At 42.0% G+C, this 20,646-nt stretch overlaps 1 protein-coding gene across 3 annotated transcripts in view; it reads right to left on the bottom strand.

The window, feature by feature from the left end:
• The window catches only part of Slc16a12 (solute carrier family 16 member 12), a 78,975-nt gene extending 71,734 nt beyond the window's left edge, over positions 1–7,241 (bottom strand). The window contains exons 1-2 of one of the 3 annotated variants that reach the window (XM_021151694.3): positions 6,089–6,209; positions 4,574–4,694 (exon numbers count right to left, since the gene is read on the bottom strand). The gene's annotated coding sequence lies outside the window, so the exon portion shown is untranslated. Of the gene's footprint in view, positions 1–4,573; positions 4,695–6,088; positions 6,210–6,834 lie in introns of those variants that run through there. The other 2 variants (XM_021151692.3, XM_029472554.2) reach the window with 2 other exon arrangements.
• Positions 7,242–20,646: the final 13,405 nt, after the last annotated feature.

Below are 20,646 nucleotides of genomic sequence, written 5' to 3'. Positions count from 1 at the left end.
CTCCTGGCTTTTATAGTGATTTATAAGTCTGAAAGACTGGGTTCAGGACTCCCATATAATTTTGAGTGCATATTTCTGTATCCTTGAGAGGTCGGTAAACAAGAAGGCCCGTGCAGATGCCAAAACATGAGCTATTCTAGGAATATACAGAGAAAGCTCAGAATCAGACACTACACAATCTCTCCACGGAAGCCATCAGACTACTAGAACTTAATAGAAAAGCTGATATGATATATTTTCAGCTTCTTATTCATTTTTTATGTAAGTGAATGTAAGTTAATTTGCCAGCCTTTGTATATGTAGTCATGAATGGTGTTCTGTGGGCAGTTGGTTAAACCAAATTCATATTTCTTGGTTCTATTTCTTTAAACAGTGAAGTGGAACCTTAAAGAAATTGTAAAAAAAAAATAAGTTTCTGAGTACAAAACCCTACATATTTTTACTCTGCTTCTCAATTATTTTATAGCTGACCACTCTATGTCTAAGTTGTAGTTTTTCATGTTGACTTGTTTAAACTTTATGATATGTCATTGTATGTACTCGTTCATGTACGTGCAGGTGCATATGTATGGGGGTGTGGAGGTCAGAAGACAATGTAGGGTGCCATTTCTCAGGTCCCATTGGATATTTTTTTTAGACAAGTCTCTCACTGGTATAAAGATTGGCTGGTCAATGAGCCCCAGTGGTCCACCTGTTTGTAACTCTCGAGCACTTGGACGGTAGGTGCATACTACCACAGGCAGAGCGATTGACATCAATTAAGGGGATTTGTGTTGTAACACATATTTGCAAACCAAGCACTTTCCCTATCAAAATATCTCCCCCACTCTTTTCTTAAATTGAGATAGAAAAAAACATAACAGAAACTCCAACTTGATCATCTTCAATTTTCGTTTTCTCATGTCACCAAGAACTGAGCCCAGAGCCTTAGTTATGTCAAGTCATGCCAAGCAAGTATTCTAACACTAAGCTGCATGTCTGATTCCAGCTTAGCCATTTTAAAGTGCTCAATCCATTAGCTTTAGTATAATCATAATCTCTGCAAACAGCTTCACCATCAAATTCAGACCCAAGGCATCATCTCAAGGAACCCTGTACCATTTCCAGTCTCTGCCAGTTCCCCCTACCTCCATTACCTGGATACTACAAACCAATTTTCAATTCACAAATGTGTTTCTGTGAACATCTGGAGTCATACACTGGATGGCCTCTTGTAACTTGCTTCTAGTGTTTTCTACAATGGTGCACTGATGCTCTGTTAGTTTGTCTGACTTTCTTGGGTCGTTCTAATCTCATTGTTGATCAGACCTACAAAGGTCTAGGAGTTAGAGGTTTGATCTCTAAAGTTCTACTAATAGAAGGTTCCAGAACAATTGACAAGTGGAGTCTTATAAGATATCTTTAAGTCTTAAAGGATATCTTTAGGTTACTAGAGATGTGTCTTGAGGAGCATTGTGAAACTCTACCCTTTCTTTGGTTTTGCTTCTATGAAGTGAACCTTTTTCTTTGCCAGCTACCATGCACACCCACATTAGGACACTCACCAATAGGTCTACTCCATTTTGGACTACCATCTCCAAAACATGTAAACCAAAATAAACCTTTCTCTTTATAAGTAAATTTTCTCAGGTAGAACATAATAACTTGAAGATGGGTAAGGCATGGGCCCATGTAGCAATCAACTTATTCATGGTAATAGTACTTTTCATTTAATACTAACATGAAATTAGTTCAGGGACTGTTTAATTCAACAGCAAATTTATAGCAATATATTATAGCCATATTATATAGCAAAAAATTGTAGCAAATCCAGTTGGCATACACAGACTAAATAGCACTCTCGGCATGCACCTGAGTGAGAAGGACCATAGCATACCAGCTTACAACAATGATACTCCAGAGCAATGTCTATGCTTCAAGCAACAACCAGTTTGTATCTCCAAATAAAACTGTTAGCCCAATGAGTCGATTCAGTGTTAGTCAATACTTCATTGCCTGGGATAGGGAAGCATGCTCAGGGTACAGAAGTGATGTGTTTGGAGTACAACCCAACACAGTACCAATTACTCTCTAAAAGACAGTCTTTATCTGTCTTCATAATGAAGCAAGTCAGTCAGGTGTGGTGGCAAACACCCTTTATTCTAGCAGTTCAGGTGGATATCTCTGAGTTCAAGGTGAGCTTTTTCTACATAGCAAATTCAAGACCAGACCAGGCTACATAGTGAAACCTTATCTCAAGACAAACAAAACAAACAAAAACCAGCAAGTGGTCTTATGCATGTTGCTACTGCCCGGTGATTCATATGTGTGACTCCCTGCTGTGTCAGAAAACACTGACTCACTATGGTCATTCACCTCCCTTGGCTCCTACCATCTTTCTGTCCCTGCTTTTGCCTTTTCTGAGACATCCCGTAGGTCTTTGGTGAAGAGGTGTAGTATAGATGTCCCATTTGGGGCTGAGTACTGCACAAGATCAAACTAACAAAATTTCGAAGTGAAAGGGAGATGTGGGTATGAAGTCCCATCTCCACTTGGGGATCTATTGTGAATTGATAGCTATCAAGAGAATGGGCTTTCTTTAACGGTGTGTCCCTAGGTAGGTTAACTACCTACCATTCCAGTGAATGGTTGCATACTCAAGACTGTATTGGCAACACAAATTGAACTCCATAGGTTAAGTGTGTGTGTGTGTGTGTGTGTGTGTGTGTGTGTACAAAGTTGGGTGGGTCTGGAATAGGGGGTGGATCTGGGAGAAGTTGGGAGAGGGGTGAATATAATCAAAAATATAATATATGAAATTGTCAAATTAACTTTTTTTTAAGTAGAAGAAAGAAAGTGGGACTAGTGGGTGGTTCAATCATTGGGTGCTGGTGCAGCAGGTAAGTCTTGGGGTTCAATCTCAGTACAACAAAAGAAAAAGGAAACAAAGCTTTTCCATGCTATTGACCTTTTGTGGAGCCACCCAGTGTGTCCACATTTCTGTTGAAGTCTTCCCCAGCCTTTAACTCCTCACAGCCTACACACAGGCTCCTCCCTTCCCATTCCCAAGTTATCTATCTGTCATGGTAGCCCGGATAAACCTTCAATGTCTTTTCTTCCAGGCCAGGCTGTAACCCACTTCAGCCTTCAGCTGTGTATTCTCTTTATAACCCCTCCTGCCACCAGCAAAATACAGTCTTTACACAAATTATTACTAAGTAATCCAATAAATATCTATTAAGTCAACATATTAGTGTGCTTATGGAATAATTGGTGATGTGCAACATTCTACCTGACTACAACAACTCACTCCTTTGGACCATCTACGATGGAGCAAATTGAAGTAAACAGAGAAAACAGTCAGGCATGGTCACACACACCTTTAATCCCTGCACTTGGGAAGCAATAGGCAGATCTCTGTGAGTTTGAGGCTATCCTGGTCTACATAGTAAGCTCCAGGCTAGCCAGGGCTACATAGTGAGGCCATGTCTAAAAAAAAGAAGGAAAAGAAAAAGAAAAAGAAAAAGAAAAAGAAAAAGAAAAAGAAAAAGAAAAAGAAAAAGAAAAAGAAAAAGAAAAAGAAAAAGAAGAGGAAGGAAGGAAGGAAGGAAGGAAGGGAAAGAAAGAAAGAAAGAAAGAAAGAAAGAAAGAAAGAAAGAAAGAAAGAAAGAAAGAAAGAAAGGAAGGAAGGAAGGAAGGAAGGAAGGAAGGAAGGAAGGAAGGAAGGAAGGAAGGAAGGAAGGAAAGAAGAGACAAACAGTGTAGCAAACACCAAAAATTGTGACCTTACCTAAGCATTTCATAAAGGCCACTTAAAATAGTGCCCTGTTAGATAATGAGATTTCCTGATAGACTTGATGTAAAGGAAATTAAAAATAGAAACAAGGGACTGGGGAGAGGGCTCAGTGGGTAAAGTCCTTACAACTAAAACATGAAGCTCCTGAGCTGGGATCCCTAACACCAAGTAAAAGCAGAATGTGACAGTACTTGTTGGTATTCCCCGTGCTAGGCAGTGGAGACAGAGAGATGCCAGGGGCTTGCTGGACAGTCAGTCTAGCCCAGAGGGCAAGCTCCAAGTCGTGGAAGAACTGCTTCAAGCAAATCAATCAATCAGTCAATCAATCAATCAGGTAAAAGAGATGCATGGGCAAGCTCACCTGTACAAACCTAAACCCGCTAAACACACACACACACACACACACACACGAAACAGAGAATCTTTTTTCGGCTCAAATCCTCCAACATATTCCACTGTGATTTGATTATTCTCACTTAAATCTTACCATAGCAATGGTGAGTTTTTAGATAGTCATGAAAGGTACTCACAAGAAAATACCTTACAGATTGTAACAAAAGAAAAAAAGAAAAACCTAAAGATTAAGTAAAGAATGCAAAAACAGCCCAAACACTGCATTTTTTTTTTTTTGGTGCGGCTCTTTATGACCAAAAACCTGTCAAGTTCATTTAGATCATTTCGATAAGTCACTATTAACAACTACAGACATGCCTGAGCTTGCAAACTGTGCTTTTTGAAGAAAATGCAGCTGAGAGAATGTTAAATCTGGAATGTGTGTAATTCAAAGAGAAAAATTACCATGGTGACAGGTTTACCAATAAGTCACATGACGGTGTAGCCCAAGTCAGTTCATGAACATCAAAGCAACTTTGAGAGCTGTTCGTTTCCCATGATTATAAAATCAGCCATTTGACTGGATCTGAAGACAGAACATTCACATTTGTTTCCCTTTTTAACATAAAACTGAAATTCCCTTCCACCTGGCTAACAGAATTCCAGGGAAGTTCTTGATTAATGAACTTCAAGTTGAGCTCTTCAGAGCCAAAGTCCTTCATTTTGTTCACGGACACCTACCCCATTCTCAAAACAGCACTGAGCATACAGTTGGCACTCAATAAATACCTATTACATCGAATTAAGTTGAAGAAGCATGCAATATGCTGCAGTGGTATTCGCTGATGTATCAGCCTACAGCTTTAAAATCTAAGCCGTGACTTCTGGTCCAGATCACCGAGTTACTCATGACGAACCTCCGGGCCACGCTTCTTGCGACAGCTCAGCATTGCAAATCACTCAGATCATGTCTTCATTACTGGGCATTTATCACCAGAAGGAGCACAGAATCCGAACTCCAGAGCCAGTAAAGGAAACTTACTCCAACTCATCCTTGCCTTTCCTGGGAGTTTATTTGGGAAGTATCCACATATGCATCTTCATATGGGAAGAATTTTAAACATCACTTAAACATGAGGCTACATCTTCGTCCCTTCCTTCCTGCTTTTTCTCCATTTGTCCCTTTTTTTTCTTCCTGTCATCCTTTCTTCCCTCCATTTCTTTTTTTTTTTTTTTTTTTTTTTTTTTTTTTTTTTTTTTTTGAGATAGAGTCTTCCTATGTAGCCTTCACTAGCCTGACAGTCACTATGTAGCTCGGGCTGACCTTGAACTCCCAAGAGTCCTCTGCCTCCGTCTCTGATGTGCTGGAATTACAGCCATGTACCCTCATCCCAGGTTTAAAGTGTTCTTAACTTTTAACACTTACACAACAAAGGCAGTTTGACTGAATCGACCTCTCATCTAGTTCAGAACTCTCTCAGGTTAAAAGCAGATGAGTAATTACAAGGATGAGAAAATTATATGCTTGGGCCGGTCTAGTCATATGGTGCCGGGTTGTTGTTAAAATGCATAGAGGCAAAATGCCCTGAACACTGACCAGGAAGACAGGGAGAAAGCCTGGATTTCAATATTGGTCCCAACTACACTTAAAGATATAACTTTTTTTTTTTTTTTTTTGGTTTTTTTAACAAACCTTGCAGACATGGCTCTGAGCTTCCCAAGCTATTCAACTGAAGGGTTTGAATCTAATAGATTCTCTAAAACTCATTTCAAGTCTAAAATCCTGTAAGTAATACGTGATTGTGTCCAGTCTCTCAGTAACTGATCCAAAGCTCACACTTTCTACAGTCATAAGCCAGGCATCACGGGTGGCTATCACACCATAAGCTGTAGTTTAGTGTGACTTTGTTGGGGTGGGGGGGGGGGGAGAAATTACACAGCCAGCAGCTGCAGATTTCAACAGCTAGTGAGCTCAAATACCTGTAGCCACAGGGTCTTCCTGAACTTGGCAAGCCCGAAGATTTTTTTCCTTCTGGGCTAGGTTTAGCAGAGACGCTGGAATGCCCACATAGCTCTCAGCAAAGCTAGGAAGAACTAACCCAGCGGCCAGACAAAATGCAAGCTAGTGGCCCAGAACGCTGAATCACCAGTTTGCACCAAACATACAAGACTGGCTGCTTTAGGGTAAGGAGCGACTGGAGAAATTAAGCTTAATTCATTCCAAACGGGAAGGCTGGTGTGTTCTGAAGAGATCACATAAGGATAATAAACGATTGGTGGATAGGAGAGGGTTAAAAAGCAAGAACACCGACAACCCAGGGGGAAAGGCGGTCTGTCTTGCCTGGGAAATGCGCATCTGGAAACCACAGGACACAGATCAAAGCCACTCTCTCCAGCCACCTGCCTGGAAACCCAGCCAGACACTCCAGAACACAGGACAAGTGGGCACGTGCTTCCATTCTAAACCCAACAAGTGGCCAGACTTAGGATCTAGACACAGCTGAGCTCCCGGATAGATGTAGAATGGAGCGCCTGCATCCTTCCCGAGGTCTAGGTCCAGCTCTGCCGCCCAACCTGGATTCCTAGCCACCTGTTCTACCGAGTTGGGAAACCTTAAGGACAGAAGCAAAGCTTTCCGCACTGGGACAGCGCCGATTCCGGCGAGCGCTCTGCTGTCCTCTGTCCGGTCTCCGCCCGCCCGCATCCCCGGACCCACGGGTGCTCACCTCGCGGGGACAGCTGCAACGCTGGCGACGGCGAGCCCACATGTCCCCTTCGCGGCGACCCCTTCCCACGGCTCTGGAGTCCGGTCCCGGCTGAGGGGCGGAGAGCGCACAGGGCGGAGGCGCCGTAGGGGCCGGGGCCCGCAGGCAGCGCCCGCTGGACACTGTCACTAGGGAGATCCCACCGCCCCGCCCCGGAGAAGCAAAGCTCTCAGTCACGGCAGCCCCGAGGGTGACTCTGCCCTGCTGGCGGACGGGCTTTGTCCCCGGATCCGCTCTGCGCTGGGGGCTTGACCACGGGTGAGGGGCGCGGGGAGGAGGGGCGCCTCCAGGTTATGTAATGCTCAGGCCCGCGAGTCCTGAGCCAGCTCGCTGGGGACTGCAGGGCTCTCTCTGTAACAGTCTTGTGTAGCTGGGACCTACACTAAAGGAGAAGGCTGGGTGTTCTCAAAAAGATATGTCCCTGCATGGTCAAAGAGTAGAAGCTGTACAAAGTCTCCTGCACGTGCATCTTGCAAGGACCGGGACCCTGGTCAGACTATTACACAGAACAGTCAATCCTAAAGACTTGAGTTCAACTCACCCCGCAAAGCCCCATGACTTTGGGCAGTCAACTTAACTCTGAGTCTCAGTTTCTCTATAAAATAAAAGAACATTTGCTTCTCTCTCTTTCTGAGAGGAGAAAATGGGTTCATTAACAGGTTCATTAACAGTGTGTGTGGGGGGGTGTAAATGGTGTTTGCCCCGCCCTCCAGGAGGCACTGTGTGCTGCAGGTTCCAGGCTAGCCATCCCCTCAGGCATCCTTCTAGGCAAAAGCAAAGTCTCTAAACTGACGAGGTCAGACTCAAGCTCATAGAAGTTATCGCAATTCAGAACAGTCCTTCGGACGGACACAAGCTAGGAACTGGTTAGAAATGCCAACCTCTAAATGTCTTCTTTTCAACAAAAGTCCTGGCTGATTATGACGAACGGCAAAGTTAGAAAAGAAATTAAGCTTTCAGGAAAAATTGAGAGGAACGGGAACCCACTGGTCAATAATAGGCAATATTGTACTTTGAGTTTGTTGTTGTTGGGCACAAAGGTTCTGTGTTTGAAGAACATGTGATACCATGTGGTCCTGAAAGATCCTGACAGAATGTAAAAGGACACAGAAGCCCTAAAATTGGCAAGATAGATGTCAGTGTTAGCAGAACTAGCTTCACTGATTTAGAAAAATAGAGGTGCACAATGCTCTGGCCACTCCTTGAACCTGTGTGTCTGCCAATGTTTTGACCGTTCCTTGAACCCATGTGTGTGCCCACTGATGAAGCCCATTGCCAGGTGTTTGTGATAGTGGTTGCTGAGAAAGAGTCAGAAAATCTCCCCAGCAACCACAGCCCGGCCAATCCTGAGTTGCTACACTTGCACCAGACTCTTTCCTTGTACCCCTCCCATACCCATTTCTTGAGAATAGACATTGTTTAGATCTGGAAATCCCCTACTCCCCCCTTCTCCTTTCTCCCCTGAGGGCCTATAAAAACTGGGACCTCTTTCCCCTCTAGGTTGACTCCTCTACCCCTGTGTGGGATATGAGTCGTCCCTAGAGCTCTGGCTTTCCCCAATAAAGCCTCATGTGGTTTGCATCAAGCTTGGTCTATTGTGAGTTCTTGGGTGTCCGTTATTGTCCTGAGGCCTGAGCAAGGGGCTCCTCTCGGAGTCTTTCAGTCCAGGCTTGCCTTTAACTCCCAGTCCTTCCAAGGTCAGTGCCCTGGTGCTGGCATTCTAAAAACAATCCAGTAGAGTGAGGGAGCAAGTGCTCTACCCTAGACTTTTAAACAGATGTTTCTGAAGCTCTGGGTTCCATCTCCAGTACTGCACAAACAAAATTCCTGCCTGGTTAAGGCCCTTCTCATCCTGCAGGCTTCTCTGTAAGTTTGTTTCCCTCTCTGTTGACCTTCCTACACATTAAGTCTAAATCTGAATTTAAGGACTATTTTCACTTGTATGAAACTAGTTTAGATCTAAGGGATTAGTAAATGTGTGTTTAAAACACATACAAGAAGGAGAATTCATTAGCATTAATCATAAGCTCATAAATGCAGGGTCAGCAGTGAGCCCTGAGCCCTTGGCTATGGAGGTCTTTAGGTCAAAGGCTTGGGAGCTCTGTCTTTGAGAAAAATCATTCTGCCAGTTAAATACTGTTCTTAGGGGCAAATCGGTCTTGTCTTCTATTTCAATAATATAGGACAACCAGTGCTTTTGAGAAGTTCTGGGGAATAAGAGGAATCTTCAGACCTCCTTCAAAGTTACCACTCACAGGGCAGCTGGGAAAGCCCAGAGCTATTTTCTTTATTGGTTTCAGAGCTATGTCTCTGTTGTTTTATCCTTGACAATATTCAGATTTTGTTTGTCTCTGAATGCTCCCTAGCAGGAGTTGTTAACCTTTAGGACTTAAGAATTGGTGATGTGTTCATGCCAATAATTGCTACACTTTGGAGGCTACGGCATGGGGATGGTGAATTTGAGTGCAGTCTGGGCTATATAAGAAGAACTTTGACTTTAAAAAAGACAAAACAAGCCGGGCGTGGTGGCGCACGCCTTTAATCCCAGCACTCGGGAGGCAGAGGCAGGCGGATTTCTGAGTTCGAGGCCAGCCTGGTCTACAAAGTGAGTTCCAGGTCAGCCAAGGCTACACAGAGAAACCCTGTCTCGAAAAACCAAAAAAAAAAAAAAAAAAAAAAAAAAAAAAGATAGCAGCAGGGAAAATTAGGTTAATTCCTAGGATGTGCATGATGAAAGGAAAGGATTGTTTACTGTTTCAAGTTATTCTCTGACTTCCACAAAGTACACATGAGATAGAAATATGTGAAAATACATGAAATACACGAAAATAATAAGCCAGGTTCTGATGTAGCTCCCTTGGCTGGATGCTATTTACCATACACAAAGTCCTGGGTTCAATCCAAGCACCAAATAAGTCAGGTGTGATGGTGCCACATGATCAAATTCCTTGTGTGTGTGAGACAGAAGCAGAAAAATCAGACATTAAAGGACATCTTCAGCCTACTGGTGGATGCTAGCCTGGACTACACAGACCTAAGCTCAAATAAACAAACAAACCAACAAACAAACTAGAGTCTTAGGAATGTCACTGATTTAATAGGCTGTTCTCAAATCAAGTTATTTAGCAGAAAAATCTACAGCATTCCTACTTAGAACCCAACCTTGTACTGTGCAGGAAGAATAAGCTTGGACCCAGGTACAGCATCTCTGACTTCATTTAGCTTATTTCTAGACTAGAAGGCAAGGCCTGTTGAAACACACAACACCATATAGAGGGTGATAAGCCCTCTGAGATAAATAAAGCAGGGTGTGAGGATGGAACACTGACAGGGTGATTATTTAGATGATGAACACAAGGTGGGTCTTAAGTAAATGTGATGTTTGACCACAAACTTAAATGATAATGTGAGTGAGCCAAGGATATCTGGATTGTGAACGCTGGCAGAAATGGGTAGTGCAAAGCCCCATCATCATGGTGCTGCCTTTGACATCATAATGTTGCATTTTACATAACAAGGCTGTATTGTGACATCACTATGCAATGCTGTGCTATCACAGTGCTCCACTATGATATCACACTGCTCTGTGTAACATAACGATGCTGTATTGTGATATTACAAGGCTGTGTGTGCATCATAATGCTCTATTGTGACATCATAGCACTCCATTGTGAGATCACAAGGCTCCACTCTGTCAGAATAGCATTACATCATGACATCCTGATGCTCCTTTGTGACATCACAGATCTCTACTTGAGATCACTGTACTCTATTTATGAGATCACAGTGACTGTCATGCCATACATACTATGACACATGATAGTATCCACTGTGACAAGACAGTGCACCCTTGTGACATCATAGTACATCGTTATCAGATTACAATGCTCCACTGTGACAGAGGAGTGTTCCATTATGTCATCACAATGTTCCATTAGGACAGCAGAGTGCTCTGTAGAGATTGCAGATCACAATAACTGTCCTGTCATACTGTGACATATGACTGTGTCCCCTGTAAAATGACAGTGCTCCGTTGTGACATCATAGTAGTCCATTATGAGATCACATGGCAACTCTCTCTTCAAGTAACACAATGCTATCTTGTAACATAGCTGCTCAATCATGACATTACAGTGTTCCATGGTAACATCACCGTGTTTCCCTGTGACATCATGCGCTCTTTTGTTGCTAGCACAGAGCTGTCCTTCACTATGACGATGCTGCACATGGACATCGCAGGGTTCCACTGTAACATCTCCATGCTCCTTGGCATTAAAATAAAGTAAAAAGTGTTGAGTAATCGTGGGTTGCTCATAAGTGTAACAGGAACAGGCAGAGCCCATATAGAAAGCCACTTCCAAGGGCTCCCCCTTCAGGCTATTGAAGCTACTACTGCTATGGCTGTAAACCATATGGAAGGGAAGGTACAAAGAGGGAAGAAATCTCCTTTCCTTTAAGTTGAAGAGTAGGGAGTTGCTGGAAGTGGGGAGGGAAACCCGTCTGTGGTGCAGATGAATCCAAGCAGAGAAGGAAGCAGCGATGTGGGGTGGAGCTTTCTGCAGTGATGGAAATGTTCTACATTCACACTGTTCAACAGCACTCCAAAATGTGGTCTGTTTACACATATATTTTAAACAAGAGACTAACTAAATTTGGGTTGGGCATACTATTTGTTTTTAGTGCTAGTCTGTTTTGTGGGCTATATTCCAAGGGCTCTAGACCAACCTGTGTCTTAGTGTTTTCTGTGATGGTCAGCAACAAAACACATCCCTCCCTCCTCACAGCAGGCTCTTTAGTCAGTAATGTTTACAGGTGAGGGTTTAGGTGAAGCGGTTAGACCAGATTTGGCACTTTTCTGAGACGGGTCACCTGTTCAAAGGCAGTGCAGAGTGTTAACAGGCCTTGTGATATTTTAAATGAGATAATACATAAAAATGTTCTTAGTGGAATAAGCATGTAAAAATTCTTTACCCATATTACACTTGTGATTGACAAAGATTCTTTGCTGAGCTAATTCTGAACCCCCTCACTCTGCCAGTCTTCAACAGGAATCCGGTAAGTTGGTTTATCTAAATTCTCCTTTATCCCTGGTGTTTTCTCTCAGTGCTTTCCAATTATCTGACCTCCATCCCATACCCTTGCCTATAAAATCTGCCTTGCCCATAGTATATTGAAATGTATATTGTATCTGTTTCTTCCATTGTGATACCCTGTCACAGTGGTCCCTCAACCTGTCAGTATTCCTGAACAAAATCTTCCTTATGATGAATGATTGGATAATGTTTTCTGTTAACAGGAGGCATGGTACTATAGTCAAGTCAGTATCAGTTAAGCAGTCTGGCACTATTGTGATCAACTGACCAGAACACTCAACTGTTCTTCCTCTTCCTCTTCCTCTCCAGCATGGAGCACTGCCTGTGCTCTTCCAACCTGGAGGCTCAGCATACCTGTCAAAAGTCCTACCACTGATATCAGTAAGTAACAAGTGTGATTATTAATGAAAATTAAACTGCATGTAGCTCAGCACAGTGGTTCTCAACCTGTGAGTCATGACCCTTGGCACCAAAAGACTCCTTCACAGGTGTTGCCTAAGACCATGGCAAAACACAGAGATTTACATTACAGTTCATAACAGTAGCAAATTACTGCTATGAAGGAGCAACAACAATAATATTATGGTTGGGGGTCATGATAACATGGAGGACTATATTAAAGGGTTGCAGCATTAGGAAGGTTGAGAGCCCCTGGCTTAGTGCAATTAATCTGCAGAGGAGATTCTGAGAAACATGACACCTCCAGTATATCCATTATGGAAAGAGTATTTGTTCCTGTTACTTAGTCAAACAGAATGTGTGGATTCAGCAGAGTCAAAAGAGAACATGGGCCCCAGACAAGGAACACGCACAGTGTCAACATCAGAAAGCCACCATAAGGCTGGCTAGGGGAGGATAACATTGAGGCTTTTGTCTGAGTAGAATTTGAAATGTTATTTTCAAGGCTAATAAATGTGTTAAGGATAGCTATAAGCATCATACATACAATGAAAAAAATATGCCATCAATTACATCGAAATGAAATTGGTAAGAGAAAAGAGTGAAAATTTTCCGTGGACTCTGTGAAATATCTTTTTGACTACTATCTTGTCAAGAGTCTATTCATCTGGCTTTTAAAATGATATCATGACCCTTGGACCTTTTCCAGATCCCATTTATTGTATTCATTAATTCCAGTTCTACGCTTCACTTCTATTCTTATGAGGCTTTTCCTAGAATTCAGCTTCTACTTTCCTGTGCTCCTGTTCTAGCACATCCCAGGCCCCCTCTCATTGCTGTGGCTAAAACCTGCTGTCAGCAGCATGACACTTACAGCCCTGACCTCCCGCTGAACTCCAGTTCTTGTCACCGAACACCCACTAGACGTTTCCACTTGCAGTGTCCCCACTCCATCACGTCAAGTTTTAAAATACTTATCACTGCAGTTGTCTCTTAGTTTCCCAACAGCTCTTGCATTTTTTCCTTCCATCACTCTGTCTTAGTCTCTGGCACTAATTTTTTTTTTAACCAGGACTAGAAACCATGGAACCACTTCAATCTATTTATCTTCTTCCTGGAGTCATGATAAAATGGAAAAACAGAAAAACATTAGGCTTGTAATAAATCTGTTTCTGCCACATTTTAGCAGTACAAACTCAAAACATCATAGTCCATATCATTCAGATTTCTCATCTATAAAATGGTATAATCAGTACCACATAAAAGAAGAAGATGAGGAAGTGGAGTAAAAAGAAGGAGAAGAAGAAGGGAAAGGAAGGAAGGAAGGAAGGAAGGAAGGAAGGAAGGAAGGAAGGAAGGAAGAGAGAAAAAGGAAGGAAGGAAGGAAGGAAGGAAGGAAGGAAGGAAGGAAGGAAGGAAGGGAGGGAGGGAGGGAGGGAGGAAGGAAGGGAGAGAGAGAGAGGGAGAGAGAGAAAGGGAGAGAGAGAGAGAGGGAGGGAGGGAGGGAAAGAAAGAAAGAAAGAAAGAAAGAAAGAAAGAAAGAAAGAAAGAAAGAAAGAAAGAAAGAAAAAGAGAGAGAGAAAGAAAGAAAGAAAGAAAGAAAGAAAGAAAGAAAGAAAGAAAGAAAGAAAGAAAGAAAGAAAGAAAGAAAGAAAGAAAGAAAGAAAGAAAGAAAGGAGAAATAAATTTACCCTCCTCTGTATTAACTGAGTAAGACTCTAACTCTTCGCACTGTGAATGTTTGGTCCTAATCTATAAAGACACCCTGTGCCTTATAGAATGTTCATCAGTATCTCTGGCCTTTGACCATTAGATGCCAATAGAAATCCTTCTATTCATGTCAAAAACTGTCTTCAATACTGCCAGACAACCCCATGAGGTCAGAGGAGAAAGCTAGGAGGAACTATGGTAGCTTACTGTCTAGATGCTTCACACATTACTTGAGGTGATTAATGGACAGCCGCTGGTGCAGTCCTTGATCAGGGCCACCATCTGCAGAATATGGGTGTCTACTCATCTATGAAGCTCCATCAAGGTAAGGTGTTCTCAAAAAAATTATAAGCAGACACCTTGTAAACATCTTTAAAGGAGAAAATTAAATTGTGTTGACCTGAACTACACATTAGTAAATATTTTGTTGGAATTCAAGGAACACTAAAAGAAATTCCTCATATTCTCTTGCTATGACCTGAATGTCAAGTGTCCCTCAGTCAGGCTTTACTGGAACACTTGGTCTCCACTGGTGGTGCTAGTGGAGAAAGTTCTGAAACAGTTAGGAGGTGCAACTTTGCTGGAAGAAATGGATCAGTACAGATGGATCAGTACAGATGGGCCTTAACGTTTTATAGGTCAGCCCCACTTCCTGTTCACCCTCAGCTGCCAGAGTGTTGACCCAACACTACCACTAGCTTCCTGCTCCTGCTTCGGTTCCTTCCCCTGCTTGCTGCCGTGCCTTCTCAGGCATGATGGACTGTGACACCCCAGGAACCGTAAGCTAAAATAAACCCTGTCTTCTTTAAGTTACTTTTGTCAGAGCACTTTCCTCACCACAACAGGAGTTGAGATGAAGCCCTCTCTGGATGGTTCTATATTCGTGTCTGCTGTCCCTGCACTTTGAGGGTCACTGGAGCTGTTTTCTTTCCTTTGCTTCAGTCTTCTCTCACTGCTTAACTTGTACAACCAACTGGTGTCCAACATCCTTTCTACCACAAACTGTTTCCCCATGTGCCCCATCTCATTCCCTTCCTTCCCTCTCTCTGCCTCTGTCTCTGTCTCTGCCTCTGCCTCTGCTTCTGTCTCTGTCTCTGTCTCTCTTTTGCTTTTGCCTTTAGACAGGATAGCACAATAAAGCTAGCCTTGAACTCACAATCCTCCTGCCCCAACCTCCTGAGTGCTAGGAGTATAGGCACATGTCATCTCACTGACCCTATTTTCTGTATCCAGATGACCCTCATTTGCTAGGTAGCAAAGTGTCTTCCACTCACCCTTCAAGACTGTGCTCCTGAAATGTCACCCTTTGTCAAAACTTGAGCCTCCCCTCTGAACCTAGGGCCTTCCATACTCCAACACTGTGCTTCCTCCTCAATCTTATCACAACATTCTTGTCCTATGAGATCTCTTTTGTTTCCCCATCTCAATGTTCTTGAAAATGTCTAGGGGCTGAACTTTCCTCCCCCTTTCTTTGTCCTACAGAGATCTGACAGCACTCTTCACAGTGCAGTTAGAATCTCAACTTCTGTTGATGCTTGCAACTTCTTTTGAAAGCCATCAGTATGGGAAAAAAAGGATGGCTAATAGAGAGAACTGATAGACAGATATAAAACAAATCACATTCAGTAAAGTACTAATTTAGAATCTACATACTAACCTATAAACACTCACAGTGTAATATTTTCTTTTTTTTGTTTGTTTCAAGCTGTCAAAATAGTCAAATAATAAATAAATAACAAGAATAAACTGAAATTAAAAATAAGCATCTCAATTTTTCCACCAAGCCTCCACCACCCCAAATCTAGTATAGTCATTTAGAAACCAAGTGTAGATATCAGACAGATCTGAGTTCAAGGGCCAGGTCCACTGTTTGTCTGTTGGGTGACCTTGGGCAAGGGATATGCCAACTTTGAACTTTGGTTGCTTCATTAATTTATCTTCCTCATAAGACTGTTGTGAAGGTTAACTGGCAAATATAACTGTGAAGTACTTGGCACAGTAACTGAAGCTAGGACTAAATACATTTTATCTAAAATTACACACAAACATTTTTCCTGTGAACGCCGACAGCATATGGTGCTTGATGGGAAACAGTTCCTTGGCCTATGGACTATTCCTCGCACGCCTACAGAGTGTGTTTTGTTTTATTATTATTATTATTATTATTATTATTATTATTACTATTATTATTATTCACCCACACAGTATATCCCACTGCAGTTTCCCCTCCCTCTACTCCTCCCAGTTCCTCCCCACATATCTCCCCTCTTCCCCAGACCCACCCCACCCCCTGCTTCCCTTCAAAAAAGAGGAAACCTCCCAGGGAAATGGCCTAATGAATTACAATAAGACCAGGCACAAACCCTCACATCAGGACTAGGAAAAGCACCCCAGTAGGAGAAAAGGGGTCCCAAGAACAGGCAAAAGAGTCAGAGATATGCCCACTCCTACTATTAGGAGTCTCACAAAGCACCAAGCTAGCAACTATAGTATATTTGAGAGGACCTAGCACCTTTGTGGCATCTATGAGGCCCTGGGAGCCTTCCTTAGTTGATTTCATAGGCCTCACTCTCCTGATGTCCTCAATCTCTCTGGCTTCTACAATTCTTCCTCACCCTCTTCCTAGATTTCCCCAAGCTACAAGGGCAGGGGCCTGATGAAGATCTCCAATTTAGGTTCCTTCTCTGTCTAGTGCTTGGCTGTGGGTAACCGAGTACAGAATTTAATTAATCTCTACAGAGTGAGTTGTGCAACAAGTGAATACTAGTTATGAATCATTTCTCCTGATGACCTCTGACACTGCTCTGGCAGATCCATTCCACTAGGATTTATTAAGCCACCACTATGCACACTGACAACCCTATGCAAAGCTCTGAAAGGCCTACTCCTAGCCTAATTATTTTTTAGAAATTAGAAACTTCCAAGCTGGGTGCCTCTACATAGTTTCAGTATTCTCTGACAAGGATAAACCCCTTTTGATGGTAATTCTAGACTGAAAATATGTTTATCTGTAGCTTTGTCCCAAAATCAAATATGGAAATAATGAAGCCAATTCCCCAAGGCCTGAACCATAGACTTTCAGATCGATTTTTATTTATCTCACTAGATCCACACTTGGGCTTTGTATCAATGCAAGAGTCAATGACATTGGGCTTAGCTTTCCCATTACTACGCTCAAAATATGCCATTTTGTCTTTTCTCCAAGTATGTGTTTTATTTTAGTATTTTGTTTCTCACACTTTATTTAAATAAAGTTATTTAAATTCTTTAGTGTCAAGAACACCCCTTTAAAGGTAGACTTGTGAAGTATTTATTAATATTAATGTTGAGTGCCTGTGATGTCCCATGCTTTGTGTATATGTTATTTTATTCAATGTTCACAATAACTGTTTGCTATTGATAAAAGTAACTCCAAGTAGTTAGAGAAATCATACAAGATTGGGTGGCAGGTAACAGTGCTAGTCTGTGAAATGAGTCTAACTCTGAGGTAATCAATTGCAAAGACAACTGAGTTCTCTCTACTGTCTTTGCTTCCATACCATTTGCAGTGTATGCATACCCTTTGTAGCTCCTCCAAACAAGAGCTGGTACCTATTTTTCTGACCCTTACATACTGGTTAAACTTGTTATTGTATTAGCAAATAAGGATGAGATATGACAATGGAGCTGACCTATTGGACTATTAGCTATCACATGGGGGCTAGCTTGAGTCAGCCCACTTGTTCATTACAAGGCCCAGACACTGAGTCCAGCCAAGAAGAGCATAGCTGTTCTGTAGCAGACAGCAGGTCCATGAGTGAGTCCACCAAGATCTGATCAGATCTACAGACTTGCCCAGCCGACTAACTATTCATGTGCACAATCAGTAACCACCAAGATATGGCTGTTTGTTGTACAACACTATTGATTTATGAAGTGGAAAACATACATCACACAGCTTCAGGCAGTAAATATATCTTAGAACAGTACTAAGAAAAAAACTTTGAAAACACATCTATCAGATTTTCTTTCATGTTTCCTTTTCCATGTCTTTATTATTCTCATTTATTTATTCAGAGACATGTCAGGGGACAGATAGGGAGGTCATAGGACATCTTGCATAAGTCAGTCTCTCCTTTCACTGTGTGGGTCCTGAAAACTGAATTCTGGTTGTCAAGACTGGAAGCAAGGGTCTTCACTCACTGAGCCATCTTGTCGGACCCTCTTCCATCTGTCAATCATGCTCTTATATTCTTCTCAATTACTCTAGTGTGAAATAAAGCATCCTATGAGTGACATATTAGAAGAGAAGGGATTTGTTTGTCTCTAATGAGCCATTTAATGTGTGACTAACTTACAAACAGAACTACAGCATGTGGCACTCCATTGCTACCATTGGGTGAACCCTAAACAAACAAACCAGCCAATATTCTGGAGCGTATAGTCTCTCCAGCACCCACACATAATACAATGGCGTTTTAAGACATGGTTCCTTCCTCAAGGAATTTATCATCTTTTTGGAAATCTCAACAGTTGTGCAAATAAGAGAAGCTAAATGATAATAAAATATTTTTTAAAGAAATTGCTTTAAATAAAAAAGGGAATATGATCATTTTGTTTCAGAAGAAAAGCTATTTGATCATTTTGGTACAGCAATGCAACTCTTGATAGGAGAATTCAGAGAAATACCATGAATTGAGAACTAAGTCTGTAAGATGGATGCTGGCTTGTTTAAATACTTCAATAAAGTGGGCAAGAAAGCAGTCTTGAAATTGGGGGTGATGATACTTGCAGTGGCAAGGTGCATGGTATATTTGAGAGTGAGTAAACAGCTCATTTGATGCGGACAGAAAAAGTCAATAGAACCAAGTGATGGAAATAGATACAGAGTGGACAAGCCAGGAGACGCCAGCAGGAGTGTATTGATCATTAACAGCCTGTGAACTGTTTAATATTGAACAAGTGGAGTTTAAGGTAGGAGTTAGCAGTTGGGAATTCAGGCCAGCGTCCAGGGGAGAAAGTCCAGGTTTCAGGTATGGTTGAAAAATCTTCAGTATCTGAGAGGTGAGATGAAGCTAAAGCAGAGGGGAGAGGCTGGCCGTGGGAATGCCAACAATGTCTAGTGGAGGAGATAAGGAAAGTGTACAGCTGACAGCTAAGCAGGATGGAGCCAGTCGGCGCCATGTGAGTTCCATAGTGTGGTGACCTCGCAAAGAAGGAAGAGGCATGTGCCAGCAGAGAGGAAACATGCTCTTTCAAGAGAAGAGTAGATGATAAAGAGCAAGACCTGCTTCCAGCAATGCCAGACGCCTTTTCTAAGTCTTTGGATGGTTCCCACGGGACGACTCACGAAAGAAACAGTGGAGACTGATTGGACCTGTTTGGAAAATGGACACAGCCATCTTTGTCTGGGACTAATTTAGCCTTCCAGATTCTCTGTGGAGATTTTAATGAATTAATTCCCCTTTCTTCATTTCATACATTTTGAAAGTACACATTAAAGGAAACAAAGTCTTGGAAGCTGGGGATATAGATCAGAAGTGTTGATCACAAACCCCAGGGGTCAACACCCAGCACCACGAGAGTATCCAGTTAAATGAACAATGGCCAAATCTCCTGTTAGCTTCTGTGACATTAGTACATCTTTTTATAAAGATTTGTTTATTTTTAGTTTTGTTTACTACATGTGAGGTCCACAGAGACCAAGAGAGGATGTTGGATCCCCTGGAACTAGAGCTAACAGACAGTTGTGAGGAACATCCAGAGGTGATTAAGAGGAACTGAATTCTAGAAAGACAATGAATGCTCTTAACCACTGAGCCATCTCTCCAAGCCCCTATAAATATCTTAAGTCATCCAAATGATACAGTCAGGGCATTGTATTTTAATAATAATGATTATTATTATTATTATTATTATTATTATTATTATTATTGACTTTCATTATTTTAAAACAGCAAATTACTGTTCCCTATTATGTTGGATTCCTACTACGGAATATATTATTATACATAATAATACACAGAATTAATTCTTATGACTTTTAATAATATTATGTAAATAGAATAGCCACTCAGAGTGTTTCTACACACACACACACATTTCTACTGGTGTGTGTGAGTGTGTGTGTGTGTATGTGTGTGTGTATACATATGTGTGTGTGATAACTGCTGTTTATATTTTGGTTTCAGTGAAACATGACTAATGAAAGACAACATGAAAATATGCTCCTATGTTCTCAGTTCCTTCTGATACCTAACACAGCCATGTTGACCATTCTGGTCCTGTGTGGTTCAATACTCCACTCCAGGATCATTACATCATGAACCTGCATCTTACAAACTTTCCCAGTGATTCATGTGGCACAACACATTCTGAAGCAGTGTCCTAGGTGTTCTGCAGGGAGACATGGACCTTTGGAAGGGAAAGAGTGTTCTAGTAGACCCACGTTTCCCCCTTTCCCATCGTCTCTTTAAGAGTCAAGCCTGACTTCACACATGAAACCCATCAGCCAGTCAGGCCAATTATCTCATGAAGGTAAACCTCACAATCAGCCTTCCTTTCAGTTAGCTCTCTTGCCCACCTTCAATCC

This window comes from Mus caroli, unplaced genomic scaffold (genome assembly GCF_978045245.1).
Source record: "Mus caroli unplaced genomic scaffold, Mus_caroli_1 scaffold_20, whole genome shotgun sequence".
In the NCBI taxonomy this organism is placed as follows: domain Eukaryota; kingdom Metazoa; phylum Chordata; class Mammalia; order Rodentia; family Muridae; genus Mus; species Mus caroli.
This window is presented reverse-complemented; position numbering and strand designations above follow the sequence as displayed.